Source organism: Notamacropus eugenii, chromosome 4 (genome assembly GCF_028372415.1).
Source record: "Notamacropus eugenii isolate mMacEug1 chromosome 4, mMacEug1.pri_v2, whole genome shotgun sequence".
Taxonomy (NCBI): Eukaryota; Metazoa; Chordata; class Mammalia; order Diprotodontia; family Macropodidae; genus Notamacropus; species Notamacropus eugenii.
Window position 1 is genome coordinate 473,558,520 of NC_092875.1, and position 15,324 is coordinate 473,573,843.

Consider the following 15,324-nt stretch of genomic DNA (forward strand, 5'->3'; position numbering starts at 1 on the left):
AGGAGGAGGAGGAGGAGGAGGAGGAGGGAGGGAGAATGGCAGGCAGAGCAGGCGGGAGGAGGGAGGAGGAGGAGGAGTGCAGCGGGGGGCAGGGAGGGTGGCAGCGCGGGTGGCAGCGCGGTCTCTCGGTCCCTCCCACTAGCAGCAGAGGAGGCAGACAGCGCCAGCGGCCGCGAAGGAGCAGCCGCTCCCCGGCCTCCCGGGGAGGAAGGCGACGGCCCGGCCGGGGGCGATGGGGCGCGGGGCTATGCTCCAGCCGCTCCAGCCGCTCCAGCCGCCGCTGCCCGCGGGGCCCTCCCCCCGGCCTCCCTTAGACGGCCCCGGCCGGCCGGCAGCTCCTCGGCCCAGCCCCCGCCGCCGCCGCAGCCTCTGCCCGTGCCCACACCAAGCTCGTTCGCTGTGTCTCCATCCTCCCCTCCGGAGGACCTTTAAATAGCAACGTCACCGCGTTCCCCTCCGCACCCACGTCACCCGCCGCTCACGTCACCGAGGTGCGGGGGATGACGTCACGCGGCCGGAAGGACTGCTAAATTAGGGAAGAGTGGGGGGGAGGAGGAGGCGCTGCCAGGTTCCCTGTGCCCACCTGCGCCCAGGCCCGGGAGAGAAAGCCCAGGAGGGGATGGGAAGGAAGCGGCGGGAGGGAGGGAGGGGGGCTTTTCCAGCAAGGAAGAAGCCAGATCCTGGTGAATCATCTCCAGCCACCGCGCCCCAAGTGTCAGCCGGGTGATTTCCTCTGTCCCACTCACTGCTACTGCTGTCAGCAGTCTCCTTGGGCTCCTTGTGTCCCCGCCAGCGATAGCGTGTGGGAGGGAAAGCCCTGGCTCTTACCGGTTGCCAATAATGCTTATACCGCATCCTAAGTGGATACTGTTGTAAAGAAATCACTGGAGCTTGATAAGTATCCAGTCCGTGCCCGTGGGCATGGCACTCTACAGCAGTGTTACAGAACGAAAGACAAGTTCTTGATTTCCTAAAGGTGGCTTACCAAGAAAGTTTATCCAAAAGGAAGTAGCTAAATCGAATTCCAAGTTTTTGTGAATCCCGATAATTAAGAAATTCAGTACCTAAGAAAACAGTGGAGCTAGTTCCTTCTTTTCTTAATTTGGAAAACTTTGTTATTGTGCTCCCAATAGTTTGGGTCAGTCCTGATCACAAAAAAATACCACCAACAGAGATCATTTTCATTTTAGGATTTCTGTAAAGTGCCATTACGTATGAGGCATGCCTTTGTCATGCTCTCATGTTTTGGCTTTTTACTGAGACTGCTGCCAAGGATTATCACTTATGTTCATGATAAAGGCGGGCAAGGATCCCCAGCCAAAAGAAATTTAAAATGAAAACATCTCCATTTCTCCCGGCCTCTTTGGATATGAGCAAAAACCTACATTACAATATTTTTTCTACATATATAAGACGGATGATTTAACTGGCGTGAATGTGCAGTTAAGAAGAATTGATCAAGTGCCTGTTATGTTCCATGCACTGTGCTGAGTGCTAGGGACACAAATGTAACAGCCACTACCCTGGTCTGAATTGCCAGAAGGCCAGGTTATGCACCTCTCTTTCATGGTTCTCCAGTGCTCACAAGGGAGTTATGGGTATCCAGTCTCCTTGTCATTGGCTCCAGCCCCCACCAATTCTGTTCCTTCAATTTTAGGGCTCCCCTACAACCCAGTTCTACTTCACCACCTAACAGCCAGATTAGCTTTTACAAAAGAAAGTTTATTTCTAAAGTGTAGCAAGAACAAACGTAAATGTGTCACCCAACATGGAATAATACACACACACACTCATACCCCTATCCAGGTCAGATTCTGAAATGGGAGGAGGATGAGGTTCACAACTCAGCTCACTTCCTGTACATCTTGAGCCTACCCTGGGTTAAGTCCTGCCACCTTCAGTTCTCAGGCTTCACAGATGGACTGACAACAAAATCCCCATTGGAATCCTTCTTCTAAGGGACTTGAATCCCCCAGGGACTAGAGATTCCCTTATCTGGACCTAGAAGTGAAAAGGGCAAATGAAAGAGACCCAAACCCCAAGTCCAGGGTCACAGGGCCTAAAAGGGGTGAGGAGAAAAGGACTATCTCTCTCAATAGTTCAGTTCATGATGCCTGTCCTGAGAGTGAACAGTTCTTTCACCCCTCTGAACACAACTGGAAAGAGAGAAATTAAGAATGTTCTAGCCTGGTAATTTTAAACATACATCCTGTTCCAACTATGTAGCCAATGGAAAAAGGCTACTCCCACCCACATGGTAGAAGAATGCAGAATGTCTTCTCTCAGAAGCAGGGCTTTAGCATCTCCCACAAGTTAGGTTATCTGGACATATCCATTACACAAGAAAAAACAAAAACCAATCTCTATTCTCAAGGAGTTCACAGTCTCCTACATCATAGCAGAATTTTACTTTTCCCCAATCCAAGGGACTGGTCTTTGTGAGTAACTGGTCAGGAAAATTCCTTAGCTGATGGCCAAACTAGTGGCCATGGGCCTCTTCGAAATCAGTTAGGCTGGTTCGGAAATGTCAGACACACAGACACACATTGCTCTCCTACAATACACACTTGCTTGGCTGGAATTCAAAGCCTTTCTAGCTTGGGACCTACCAGAGCTAATGCTTTACTGACATAACCGTTGATAACCGAGAGTCATGGGATCACAGATTTAGAGCTGGTAGGTAACCTGAAAGACCCCTCTAGTACAATCTCCTGATTTTATAGTGGTGGTAATCTCTCCAAGGTGACAAGGCATCAGAAAAGGACTTCAGTGGGATCTTTGGCCAGCTAACTTTTTGTATTTGGATGCTTACTAAGATCTGTTATTTGGAATCCACCAATAGAAATTATATACATGGATACAAGTCATGTAAAATGCTATGCAACCTATTAGAATACAGATTGCTATTCTACAAATCTCCATACAAAGTGCATTGAATCATAGCACCAGAAACAGCATCAGTAATGGCACATTACATTATATTTTACAATTTAAAAAAAACCTTCTCCCTATATTATTTTATTTGCCACTTCACAAATGAAATGGGCATAATAATATTTCTGTGGTGCCTTAGCTTTAGAACAAGTGTCATTATTCCTATTTTGCAGGTAGAAAAATTGAGGCTGGCATAAGTGGTTTGTCTAAGATAAAAAAAAAACCCAGGAAGCACAAGAGCTGTAAACTAATTCCAGCAATGTTCCAGCAGAATGTGAGAAAACCAAACTAAACAAAATTAACCTACAGCAAAATGCCATTCAAAACAATCCAACTGTTTGAATCATTCTTATCACAAAGAATTTACTTTTAGGTGGTCTAGATTTAAAAAAAGACTAGCAAAAATTTGGAATACTAGGAGTTGGAGCAGACCATATTTTCTTGGGATGCTTAGAATGTAACAGCAAGATTTCTCTCTGTCTTTAGAATCTTTTTGAATTTAGAAGTTGTGAGGAAAAAAAGTTAAAGTGTAGTTGCTCAAAAAACTTGTGTCTATGCAGCTAATTGAATATTACATATTATCCTCTTCTGAGGGAGATGTAATCATTTCATTTAAAACAAATGGATTTTCCTAGTACTTAATTCTAAAACATTCAAAGTCATGTTTTTCAAATAACTGTCTCATCTCTTCTATAAATTCATTTTCTAATTTGCCTATTGCTCTCCTACAATTTATTTCTCTACAAACCATTTTTGCTTGAGCTAAATGAACTTTTCTGCCATTTTCACTAAAGTTCTGACTTTGACATTTTGGAACAGTTCGTTACACCATCGTATCACTGACTCCTAGCTTAAAATCTTTTTTTTCCATCTCAGTGCTACCCGGTTGGCACAATCGTCTGCCAACTTGCTCCTTTCCTCAGATTGCTGACCCCCTATTGGAGGATGTGCTTAGCAGAGATTTTCTTCTCCTCCCTTTTGTCTGTTGAAGATCTGTAACAGGCTCCTTCTACATAAATCGAATTGTGACCTGGGAGAGAATTATCCAGAGTTTTGTCTGGTTATGTCATGTCAACTTCTGCTCTCATTCTAGAAAATTCATGCTGTAAATGGTCAATCTTTCCTCCGAGCATGTGTGGGATGAACTATATCTGGGAGCACATATGCCCATGTTCACAAGGGGAACAAAATTCTATTTTTGTGAAATATCTATTCAGAAAAAATGAATGCAAAGAATTTCCTCCTTCGAAATGTTTCTAGTGAAATTTTCAAAGGTGCCCAGGAATGCTGCCTCATCTTTCCACCCCAAAGCACAAATATTTTCTACCCCAACAGAACAATGTAACTTAAGGCTCAGTCAGGAAGCCTGTCTTTTCACTTTTCTATCTATGTTTCCAGGTAGAGTCATTAAATTGTTTGCCAAAGTGGCAACCTTCCTAGAAAGTAAAAAAGTACTGTATTTTCTTTTACCATTAAGGACAAAACTGCTTTAGTGCAGAGTTTCAGTTTGAACAGCTCCTGTTTCCCACTTACACTTTGAAATTTGTAGAGAGGTTCCTGAATACCCTCTGATTTTAGAAACTGTGGGCGAAAGCATCTGTTTTAGTTACAGAATTTCCTTCCATGCCCTTAATAGGAGATAACAGTCTTCAATGGGATGTTTATAAATGGGTCATGAGATATGTCTTCTTCAGAGAAGGGTTATTTGAACACAGGAAGGCCTTCCAAAGTGCTTTGGTACCTGTTGCATTACCTAAGAAAAGAAACATTTCTCAGTATTGCTGAGTCTTCCACGGCTTCTTCTCTGTCTCTTCCAAAAGAATATCAAAAGGGCAAACAAAATAACATAGATCAATGTCATCCAAATATCTACTCATATATAAGCACTTCACTTTTTTAAGCCTAAATTTTCTCATCTGCAAAAACTACCCTATGTATATCACCAGATTATTGTGAGGAAAGCAGTGAACAAACTTTAAGGCAACGCACAAATGTGACCTGTTTCTGCTTCACTTAAATTCACTCAAAATATGAGCTCTCTAGTAAATTGAAATTTTAAAAGAATATGTGTAAATCAATCAATCAACCAAAAAAAATTCATTTGTTTATTAAGCACTCACTATGTTCCAGGCACTATGTTAAGCACCAGGGATACAAAGAAAGGCAAAAACAATCATGTCCTCAAGGACCTCCCATTCTAATGAACACAAAGGAGGAGGAGTAGCACATCCCAAAATAACAGCTTATAACATTCCATAATCATAGAAGCAGGAAGGTGCCCTCAAGGGCATTTAGTCCAGCCTCTTATCCCCCTGCAGCAATAATAGCTATGTTATCCCAACCTATGTCACCTTTGGAAAGTTTTAATTATTTCGAAATCATTCCTCGTATTGGACCAAGACTGTCACCCTGTAACTTCTACCCATTTCTTCCTGATTCTGCCGGGGGAGCTGCATAAAAGATAACAAAACCTCTCTGCTGTGGAACAGTTCTTCAGTTATCAGAAGAGAACTATCGTATTTGTGCTTAGTTTATTTATATTCATTTCTAAATAAACTCTTTTCTGAGCTAGTCCCAATTCCCAGAAGAGAGACGAGGAAACGTATTTCTCTCCTTTAAGTAGAGGGGTGGGGGACTGTGGGTATAGAATGTTGCATACTACATTAAATGTAATTGCAGAGTTAATAGCCAAATTAACATCATTTCCTTTTCTGATCTAAGTTACAAGACTATTCGATCGAAGTAGCCCTAGACTTTACATAAGTTTCATTTAACTTTTTCTTTGTTACAAGGGAGAGGTGTAGAATGAATGTATATATTAGGAAATGATTGTGGCATTTTTTTAAAAAGGAATCAATTAAAAAAAAAACTTTGGGGGATCATGATTCATTAATGTGCCCAATCCTTAAAATGGTGCAGAGAACAACCCCTTCATGCCTTCTCATCCTCTGCCATTCCTGTCCATTTTCTCTTATAAATCTTACGTAGACTATCTACTCAGCAAAGTAGAGGCCTCCCTTTAGATCTTTTAATGTTGCATGGGTACCAGGATAGCTGTACAGCACTTAGCTGTCAGCCTATTATTCCTCACTTTTGCTATACAACTGATCTTCTCTGAGATAAATTTCCTGGATGATACTTTTGTACACCCTCTTCTTACATGCAATTTAACCTCAAGAATATTCTTCAGCTACCATATATCTCTCCATTATATTGTGAGTAGTTCACAATTTTGATTCTTCTAAGAATGTGATGTTCCATGTTCCACAGCTATATATAACTTCTCCAAGAGACTATTCCAGTCAATCGGTGCCAGGCCTAGAGGCCTGAGGGCTACCCGAGTCTTACCTTACCTGTCCCAGGTCTTCGGTTGGCCAAACCGGATAAACGTATGAGAGAAGAGACTTTCCGGAGTCGAACAAGGGTTAGGCTTTATTCAGGGTCCTGGTTACATGTGCAGGGGGAGCTCTTCCTTAGGAGGGAGAGAGAAATCTCCCAAGGAGGCAAGATCTTACGGTAGGAGATTGGAAGTAGAAGTGTAAGTGGGGAGAGAGGGGGAGGGGAAAGTGAAGAGAGGAAAAACGGAGCCTTCTGTCCTGTCAGGGCCCCTCCGTGCTAAGAGCGCCTTCAGGCTTTCCTGACCCTAATTAAGCTCTCCGGCCGTGTAGTTTGCACCTGAATACCGTGCCTGTTAGATAACAATAGGTGTGCCCAGATCCGGGACAATCTCGAGGGCCAGGAGAGCTCTCTCCCATCACGTTTCTCACGGGAAGAGGCGGAAATACACGAGATAGCTCGGTCTCACTCCTCGATTCCCTGCTGTTTCCTGGGGGGCCTCATGAGAACTCTAAGATTTAGAAGTTCCCACCTTTACCCGCCCGAGACTGTCCACATGGAATTGAGCTTCCACCCCCAACAAATCGGTGTTCTCGTTGGTTCAAGAATTCCTTCCAATGACATAAATTGCATACTTGCCCATTTTATATAGTTCCCCAAAGCTTGCCACAGAGAACCACTGCCCCTCCACACAGTGGAGGCCTTCCTTTCCTCCCAACAACATCAGAGCATGTTGCCTATTCATCTGTCAGGTTTCACTCTTGTCACATGTCCAGACCATCTTCTTTCTCTTAATGGTATCCTTTATTTTTATCTTTTCTTTGTCAGTTCTTTAAGATAATATTTATTTTCCCCAACTGCATGTAAAAACAATTGTTAGCATATGTTGTTGTGGTTTTGAAAGTTTGAATTCCCAATCCTATACCTCCTCCCTCTCTTACTCTTTCCTCAAGATGTAAGCAATCTGATATAGGCTATGTGTGCTATCATGTAATACATTTCCATGTTAGTCATTTTGTGCAAGCAAACTAAAAAAATAGAAAAAAGTGAAAAATAGCATGCTTCAGTCTGTATTTAGAAAACATCTGTTTTCTCTGGAGGCAGATAGCATTTTTCATCACAAGTCCTTGGGATTGTCTTGGATCATTGTATTGCTGGGAATACTGAAGTCATTCATGGTTCTTCATCGTACAATATTGCTGCGTATGACATTCTCCTGGTACTGCTCACTTCACTTTGTATCAGTTCATGTAAGTCTTTCCAGGTTTTTCTGAAGTCATCCCACTTGGTTATTTCTTATAGCACAATAATATACCATTACAATCATATACTACAACTTGCTAAGTCATTTGTATCACCAATCACAGTAGCACACCTGAAGACTGGTGCTGTGAATGATTTCAAGGGTCTAATCACATAGTATAATGAGCTCTCTATTCGGCAATAAACTAAACATTGTTCATTAAAGTAGAGCATAACATTCATGACAACACCTTTAAGCAAAAAGTATCATTATATATATATGTACATATATATGTCATAACACTCAGTATGTCATATGGCACATAGCATATATCATTGCATTCATGAGCATTCCCCAAAATACTTGTTTATACAATCAGGGGGTCTCAGGTGAGGGTCTTCCCTAGCACAACACATCCTTAAGGGGTAGCAGAAAATACCACACCATCCACCCCTAGGTCACAGTAAGAACATCATACTACACAACATATATCATTGCATCCCCAAAATCAGGGGGTCTCAGGCTAGGGTCTTCCCTAGCAAGACACATCCTTAAGGGGCAGCAGAAAATATCACACCTTCCTCCCCTAGGTTACAGTAAGAACAATCTCCCCAGTCAATACCAAATGTCCAAGCAAAGTCCTCTTTTATCTTAACTTGAGGTTGACTTCCAAGTCCCATAGCTCTATCTCTGTGGGCACTCCTGACTCTCTCCTGGATTCACATATAGGCATCTCTCCACTCCTCCTCCATGTCTCAGCTCATGCAAACTGCTCCACTCCAAACTCTCCCAGCTCCTGCCCACAGCTTCTGCCTCTGGGAAAACAAAGATCTAAAGCAGTAACAATACTGACACACACTACTAGCACCATCATCTCAATTCACCTCCAAAGTCCAGAGGCTCTGTGATAATAGCTCAGTTCACTTCAACAGCTCTCAAAAAGGGCTTAAACTAAACCTCCTTCTCATGGGCAGGTTTCTGCCTTACAGCTCTATTTGCTTTCAAAGTTCAGAGACTCCTTCAGCAAGTCTACCACCAGAGGTTTCCTCTCCACATTCAGAGGTGTCCTCCCAGCTCTCAGAGGTCTCCTCTCAGCTCCCTTCTTCTCAGTGCTGACTCACCCCTTCAATGCTGTCTGCTTTCTCAGCACTAGGTCTCTTTATATACAGTTCTACTTAGCATCTGATTGACTAGAATTCACACGCATGTGTCTGATTGGCTAGAGCCCTCTTACATGTCTGATTGGCTAAAACTCAATCCAGAAAAACAGCAAAAAATCCTACTTTGCCTACTGTTACACCATTCCCCACCATATGGGCATTCCTTTGATTTCCAATTCTTAGCCACCACAAAAATAACTGCTATAAATATTTTTGTACAAATAAGTTCTTTTCCCTTTTTAAAAAAATTGTCTTTGGGATACAGACCTAGTCATGCTACTGCTGGATCAAAGGGTATACAAAGTTTTATAGCCCTTTGGATATAGGTCCAAATTGCTCTCCAGAATAGTTACATCAGTTCTCAACTCCATCAATAGTGCATTAGTGTCCCAGTTTTCCCACATCCCCTCCAACATTTATCATTTTCCTGTTTTGTCATATTAGCCAATCTGATTGATGTGAAGTGGTACCTTAGAGTTGTTTTAATATTAATTTCTCTAATCAATAGTGATTTAGAGCATTTTTCATATGACTACAGCTTTATCTTCTTCCTCTGAAAACTGCCTGTTCATATTCTTTGACCATTTATCCATTGGGGAATGACTTGTGTTGATATGAATTTGACTCTGTCCTCTCTATATTTTGAGAAGTGAGGCCTTTATCAGAGATACTTGCTATAAAATTTTTTCTCAGTTTTCTTCTTCCCTTCTAATCTTAGTTGCATTGGTTTTGTCTGTGCAAAAATTTTCAATTTTATATAATCAAAATTATCCAGTTTACATTTTGGGCTTTTTTTTTTTTTTTTTGCCATTTCTTGTTGGTTCTACGTTGCAACTTCATCATCTTCCATGAACTTCTCCATGGCCCTACGTGTATTCCTCATCTTTAGTTCTTTCAGTGGTGTTCCCTGTCTCACTAACATACAGTAGTTTGGGGATCATTGAAAATTTTGCATAATTTGCTAAGTGCAATTTAGCCTGCTCTTCCTCTAATAGAGTTCTGAATCCAATTCAGTGTCCATCAGAATTACTCAATAAACATGCAAGGCAATGGCATGTCATTATCAGTGAAATAGATAGTTTTCATTTGGTTTTTCCTGTGTGAATTGTTAGACCTGTCTCTCTTGACTAACCATGAATTTCATCAAGGAGGACCTGTATGTAATATTCCTGTGTTTGATGTAATTAACATGATATCCCCTGAACAAGGCAACATTTCACCAATTATATAGAATCCCTCATCTATTCAGAGTCAATGTAGGATATCTTTCATGACAGTGTCAAACACTTTTAGCAAGCATCGATCTTCTTTTATGTCTTGAGTGGTATGGATAATCAGAAGATCAGTGAATGAAGCTATCTTTGTGATTGTATGTCCATTGGAATTTTGCATAATCTTAACGTGTATGTAATAAATACTTTGTTAGAAGACAGAACTTTTTTGTTCTATTGAATCAAATGCTTTAAAAAAAATAATTAACCACCATAAATATAGCAGTACTACTTGCCTTCTCTATACCTTTCAGTCAGTGGTGTGACTATGAAGGTGTGGGCTGTTGTAGAAAATTGTTCTCAAAATTCTGCCTGTTACCATCCTTATCATGTTTCCATAAAAAATGCCCTTGATAGATGTGTAAATCATTCTCACAAAGATTTTACAGAAATGAGAAAGTAGGCATGTAAGTAGGTAGTTGCTGATGTGTTTCTGTCACTGTTTTGGGGATTGGTTTTTTTTTTTGGCAATGAGTCAGTCCATGTTTTTTCCCCAGTCACTTGGTGTTCTCCCCCACTTGAAGTATCTTAAAAATCAGTCACTCATTGTTTTCAAAATGGCATCAGCTCCAGCATGAACTTCTTCTGTTATACCTATTCTTCCTGCCTTTGTTTCCTTCTGTTAGATTCCTGCTTCCTCAAACAGCACATGGGGGCCAAGGTATAAAATGTACACAAGTGTTTCCCCCTTCATTGATAATGAGAATTGATTGCTATAAAATTTCTGGGAAATCTATTCCATTTTCTCTCTGTGTGTTGTTCTACTTCCTGTTTCATCTATAAATGACTCTTGGGATAATCTGTCTTAGTTGGGTCTCGTATCTAGCTTCTTCTAAGAATCATTGCCCCATTCACTGTTCTATACCATTTTATGAGGCAAGATTGCTTATTCTTTCATCCTTACTCATGATATTTGGTTCTGGGGAACAGGGGTTGGAAGTAGGGGAGGGAGAATGCCAACTCTTGAGGAATTAATAGAAGTACAGTGTATAAAAAAAGGAAGATGAAAACGTATTCTCATTTGGGCTGATCAGACTACATTAAAAGGGCTGTGTTCAGTTCTAACCACCACATATAGAATGGAAGGATGGTAAACTGGATGGATTAGAAATCTGGTAAGGGAATTTGTTGCAAGAATTGGAGATTTTTTAAAAAATTGGTAAATTGTGTTTCAATACACCACATTATAATAATAACAATTATTGTTGTGCTTGCAACATAATCCAGATGAAGTCTCTTCAATGTATAAGCTCTAGAAATAGTTCTGTAAAATAGCATAGAAGAGTGTTCACAAACTTTCACTTTCAGAGTTTTCAACATGCTTTACAAATTATTACCAATATTGTCTAGTTTGTGGGTTTTAAAAAAAATCTGCATTTTGCTGTCATTTCAAAGTTGTCTTCATTTCCATAGTTGTAGTTTCCCTAGTTAGCTGGCTGGGTGTGGCTGGCTGGGGTTTATTTCACAAAAGAGCCTTTGGAGCTATCAGCTAAGAAGCTAGATCTCTTTGCTACATGGAAGAAGCGGCACTGCAGGTGAAGACAAGTTAGTGGTAGCAGAGAGTAGTAGTAGCTCAGAAAAAAAAATCATGGCTGAAGACCTGCAATGGCAACAGTGTATCAGGTCAATAAAAAAAAAAAGCTGCATCATAGTTGATGACCAGAAGAGAGCAGCACCTGCTCAACAGAGAAGTCCAGTAGAGCACAGCCCAGGGAGCAGCTTGATGACATTGCCGGAGGACACCAGCAGCTCTACTGTATGAGGGGCAGGAATTGTTCCAGCCATGCACGCATGCTCTCTGCCCATCCGTGTTTCATGTGTGTGCCTCTTCATGCAGGTATGTTCCCTGCATGGGTCCTCTTTCTCATTAGTCACGAGGTAACATGTAGGAGAGGGTAATGGTAAGGAACTACTCCAGACTTAAGGCCCTTCGGGGGTCAGAATCCATTCAGAATCACAGCTCATGAGCCTCGCATGGTATATTTCCTCTTTATCAGGTTAACCTGAAGGTACTTGGTTCAAAATGAAAGATTGATTAAATCATCAAATAGTATGACAAAATAAGTAATAAGAAAGCTTTCCTCCAAACGTAAGGTTATACTCTCCCTCAGGTTATCATATCATTGATGGTATTTTTACTATTTGTGTGGTTTTGCAATATATTAACTTGTGTTATAATTTATCTTTTTGGTACATTTGTCATGTCCTCTAAATTGTGCTCTTTACACATAGTAAGCACCCAATACGTATTTTTCATTGAACTGAGTTATATTTATTTGTATCACCAATATCTAGCCCATACATTAAGCATAATAGATTCTCATTGAATATTTGGTGATTATGAAAATTAAGTATTGACACCAACAGTGTAACTTTGGATTCATGCCTTTACCACAAGGTGGAAATGAATCAAGGTTTGGAAGACAAGGTGTCCACAACCATATGGTAAGCCTGGAGAGAGGGAACACTCAGCATAGTTACTAAGTAACATACTTCATAGTTGTGGTTCACTACTGTTACAATCTCTACTACCTTTTCTGGATAAGATGTCTTTGTTGCTTTCGTTCTTCCCCTTTCACCATTATTAATAGCCAACTCCCAAGCAGAAGAATGTGTACTTTTGATTTAAAAGTTGGCCATTTCTTATTTAGAGAATTAACAAATAAAGAACATGGTGGGACCACTGCTTTACAATAATTATACTAACGTGGGAGATGAAATTTAAATAATCACAAAACACAGCAAGATCCATAAATTCATGGAGAATTCATTTTTTCTCAAGTACTTTGTAAGACTTTAAAAAAATTATGAAATGTTAAGGTTTTTTTTCATTTAAAAATCAATTAAACATTTCTTAATTGAAGGTGGCTCTGGATAAGAACATAAAACTGAGGGCTGTTTATTCTAGTCCTTTCTCTAGAGTTTCGACAACTTTGGTAGTATTTTCCATCTTCAGTTCTAAGCTGTTTATTCTTTTTACAAATATTCCTTCTAATTTCATTCTTTCTTTTTCCCTTCATTTCCCACCCACTCTGAGCTCTTGTCAAGACAAATCCATTTGGTTTTTTTTCTGGGGTTCTACTTCCAACATTTCAGAATAATTCTCTTCTTTTAGAGTTTTATCCTGAGGCTCTTAGCTCATAACATTTCTTCAGTATGTTAGGACTTTCTTATGTTGCACATTTTTGCCTTCAAGGAGCTTATAATCTACCAGAGGAGCAAATGTAGAGAAAGTAACCTATACGCAGGGGCAGCCAGGTGGTGCAGTAGATAGAATGCCAGGCCTGGAGTCAGGAAGACTCATCTTGCTGAGCTCAAATCTGACCTCAGACACTCACTAGCTGTGAGACCCTGGGCAAGTCACTTAACCCTGTTTGCCTCCATTTCCTCTTCTGTAAAATCATCTGGAGAAGAGAATGACAAACCACTCCAGTATCTTTGCCAAAAAAGCCTCAAATGGGGTCATGAAGAGTCAGACATGACTGAAACAACTAAGCAACAACAACAAAGTTATAAACTGAATAAGTAGGAGATAATTTACAGAGAGAAGGTACTAGAATTAAGAGGTATTGGGAAAGGCTTCTGGTAAAAGATGAGATTCTTAGTTGGGACTGAAAGGAAGCCAGGGAATTCAGTAGGTAGAGTTGAGGAGGCATGGGAAACAACTAGCAAAAGCTCAGATCTGAGAGAGATTTGGATGCCATTGAACTGCATCTCAGTTCAGCCTCAATTTTCCTCAAATCTTTATTAATATCTTTTGTTTTTATATGCCCTTTATTTCTGAATCTTTCTCCTCTCCTTTACTCAGAATCATCCCTTGTAACAAAGAATAAAAAAGAAGATGGAAATCAATTCAGTCAAACTGACCCATACACCAGCTCAAGTTTACAGTATTTGTAATCAACCTCAGTTGCAGTAAAAGTTCATTGGGCCTTCGGGATACTGGGTAAATCATTTTTCCTCTTTGTGACTTCACCTTCTCAAGTCTGTCACTCCCCACAGGGTGGTGTCCATCCTTAAACTGAGGATGACTTTCATGTTCCTTGCTGTAGACATGATTTACAATTCTTGCCCTGTGTGCAAAAATTGCTAGTCATGGCTCTGATATATGTTATTTTATTTGATCTTCATAATGACTCTGTTAGTTCAGTGTCATTATTGTCCCATTTTATAGATGATAGAGCTGAGGCCAAGAGGTCAAAGGCTTTGACCAGGGTCACACAGCTGCTAAGTATTAGAGGCAGGTTTCAGACAACTGTCCTCTTGGCTTCAGTACAATACTTTTGCTACCATACCCCAGGCTGTCACTAATCAGAGGTCTGGATAGCTTAGCTTGTAGGCTTCTCTGAACCCCAGAGAGAAAATAAATTGAACCAGGTCAATTCAAATTTAAACAGAGGAAGAACCCCTATTGACTCTGTGCAGCCAAATAAAGGTTCAAACTGTTTAGTGAGGGAGAAAGTAAACAGACCTTTCCCCATGAGGGCTTCATAATCCCTTCTTCATGATCTTGTCCCTCCTTTCCCAAAGACCACACCATTTAAAAATAAACTAATAAGAAGAAAGAAAAAAGAAAGAGGCTTCCATTTAAACTTTTCACTTCTCTGCTCTATGTCAAAAGAGGTGACACTGAGGAAAACATCCTTTGATGCAATAATGTGTTTGAAATATAGCTTTAATCTATATTAGATCTCAGGAATCTTCAAACCTAGTTTTTTCCTTTTACCAAAGAAAAGAAATTGACAGAGTTTTAATAGATTCATTCCATTAACATGCCCATGGTGGTCTAAAATCTTAACCTTCTTCAGTAGGCTTTATAATAAAACACTGGAGGAAAAAACCTCAGAATATTGATACTTGATAGTTCACTGTATCTCCTGCTGGGCTTCTGAGGATGGATTTATTATGAAGTTCCTCATGTTGTTGCCTTGTCAGTAAGCTCTTCTGAGCATGGTTCCTTCCCCCTCTTACATAGAGGTGAGGATGAATAAAATTACAGCTGTCCCTTAACATTTTATAAAAGAAAAGAAACAAGAAGCTGAACTCCTTGAATGGCAGTATCATTCATTCTTTCATATAATAAACTTTAGCGTAGAATCCTAGCTTTGTGTGAGAAATAATCGTCTTATCAAGAATTCCACCTGGCCATGAGCGAATTTAGAAAAAAAAGATTGTTATTTCTGATGGGTGACCTGACTTTTAACCCCTTGTGAAAAAGGGTCACCTTGTAGGCATAAGCACACTTTAAGACAATTACAAAAGCCCTTTTATACCCATCCAGATTCGAATTTCCTTGCCCAACCCCATTGGTCAGGTCAGGGTTCACAGAAAATACCAACCCCCCTCATGTGAGTCTATACCCTAACTTCCTTGTCTCATT